The following is a 2,500-nucleotide window of genomic DNA, read 5'->3' on the forward strand; positions in this document are numbered from 1 at the left end:
TATATATATATATATATATATATATATATATAACATCTAATAATGTAGCTGCTGATCCACCAGGCTCTGGCAGGGGAGACCTCTGCAGAGCGCCGTCTGTCTGAGAGGAACCCGATGCAGGAAGGGTTGAACTGAATGACACCACCAACCGGGAGGAGACCACCAACCGGGAGGAAACCGCCAACCGGGAGGAAAACACCAACCGGGAGGAAAACACCAACCGGGAGGAGACCGCCAACCGGGAGGAAACCACCAACCGGAAGGAAAACACCAACCGGGAGGAAAACACCAACCGGGAGGAGACCGCCAACCGGGAGGAAACCACCAACCGGGAGGAAACCGCCAACCGGGAGGAAAACACCAACCGGGAGGAGACCGCCAACCGGGAGGAAACCACCAACCGGAAGGAAAACACCAACCGGGAGGAAAACACCAACCGGGAGGAGACCGCCAACCGGGAGGAAACCACCAACCGGAAGGAAAACACCAACCGGGAGGAAACCGCCAACCGGGAGGAAAACACCAACCGGGAGGAAACCGCCAACCGGGAGGAAAACACCAACCGGGAGGAAACCGCCAACCAGGAGGACAACACCAACCGGGAGGAAAACACCAACCGGGAGGAGACCACCAACCGGGAGGAGACCACCAACCGGGAGGAAACCACATCGGAAGTTGATCTATCGCAGCAGGATCAGACTTTGGGACAGCACTAAGTCTTGCTTCCTGTATAAGACCTCCTGTGTGGAGCCCTCACCAGTGCCTCCTGTCTCAACTCCTCTCTCTTTCTCTTTCCACAGCGACTAACCAGTGTTATGCCTCCACCAGTGTTATGCCTCCACCAGTGTTATGCCTCCACCAGTGTTATGCCTCCATCAGTGTTATGCCTCCACCAGTGTTATGCCTCCACTCAGCACCTGCATACAACAGCTGCCTGACACGCAAAATCTTGGAAGATTGACCGTCAGAGAGACTATCCATCCTGCACCAGATCAAAGAACAACAGATCCTTGAGTCTTTGCAATGGACTTTGCTGTCACCACCACAACCGCCAGAGACCAGGGGCCCGTTTCAGAAAGCAGGTTTAGTGAAAACTCTGAGTGAGTTAACCCTTAGATGAGGGAAACTCTGGTTTTTCGGTTTCACAAAGCCAGTTCAGCTTAACTCTGAGTCAGTTACCATGGCAACATACTCCGTGAACCTAACCTGCTCGCTGGCAGGTTTTCTTCAACTAACCCAGAGTTTCTCTTCCTTTAGAGTTAGTTAATATTGAAGCACAAATACGAAGCAGAAATCTCCATCAGAGGGTGATCAGACCTGCTGGGATGTTTTATCTCTGATGATGTTCAGTTTGTTTCCGTTTTTCTGTACAATCGATCATTTATCTGAACACTAGCTCAGCCCTCGTAGCGTCTGTACGACACATCGTGGACATGCTCTCAGTTCAGAACAAGTTCTTTGTGTTGCACTTTGTTTTTTTCTTTGCCAATGGCAGTTTACATCTGTGACGCTGAGCATGTTACCAAGGCAACCGTCTGTCAGGCTGTCAGAGACGTAATGTTTTAAAGTTATTGATAGCCAAGTGGTTACTGCGCATGCCTCATAATGACAGTATCCCTGGTTCGATTCCTGCAGGTCTTTCCACTCCTTTATCTCCCTGTTTCCTGTCAACCTCTATACCAGCTAATATTAGAGGTATAGAGGTTGCCCGGAAACATAATCTTTTTTTTTTTTAAAGAAAAAAGAAATGTGACTCTTGCACTGAAACGTTTACACTTTGGTAGTGTTGTATGTATAAAGGCATTTAGGCTTTCACATATACAATATTAAATAGATACTGTCAGTGTTGGGATGGCTGAAAAATTGACTCTTTTTTTGCTTAGAAGATTTCAGTAAGTACTGAAATATATCACATGTTGAATGAACCACTGAATGTTGTTTAATGAGGCTAAACAACATCACAGCTGCTTGTAATGAAATGATACCTGACTAGTTTGAGATATATTTTTATATATTTCATATTCAGTTGCTGCCCAGTAGGCCTGTGTTTGTACCTGTTGGGTCTGCATGAATATTAAATGTGTCACACACAAACACATACACAGAATATAAATGTTGAATCAGTGGAACACTCATTAATACTCACACATTGACTCGGTTGGTAAGTCAGCTCATGTTCTTCTGCTGTTACTGTATTTCTTTTTTTCTTAAGTATATTCTCATCATCTGCATTCATTAATATTTCTAACTCCACTGGGGAGAAGTAGGAGGACTGAGCCCTTTGTTTCACCTGTTGCCATGGTGACTCATGTTATCTGTGCTCCATTGATGAGGGCTTGGTATCTCCTCATGAATGAGCTTCACTCAGAGTTACTTTGACTCAGAGTTGATTGAACTAACTGTTATCAGCTGTTCTGAAACCCAAAACTCTGAGTTTTGACATCTCAGAGTCGGTCAACCTAGTGTTAAGGTTTTAACTTAGAGTTAGTTAAACCTGCTT

At 45.9% G+C, this 2,500-nt stretch overlaps 1 protein-coding gene across 1 annotated transcript in view; it reads right to left on the minus strand.

The window, feature by feature from the left end:
- lamb1a (laminin, beta 1a) overlaps nucleotides 1–2,500 on the minus strand; it is a 30,690-nt gene that overhangs the window by 15,606 nt on the left and 12,584 nt on the right.

Source organism: Scomber scombrus, chromosome 6, assembly GCF_963691925.1.
Source record: "Scomber scombrus chromosome 6, fScoSco1.1, whole genome shotgun sequence".
NCBI lineage: Eukaryota > Metazoa > Chordata > Actinopteri > Scombriformes > Scombridae > Scomber > Scomber scombrus.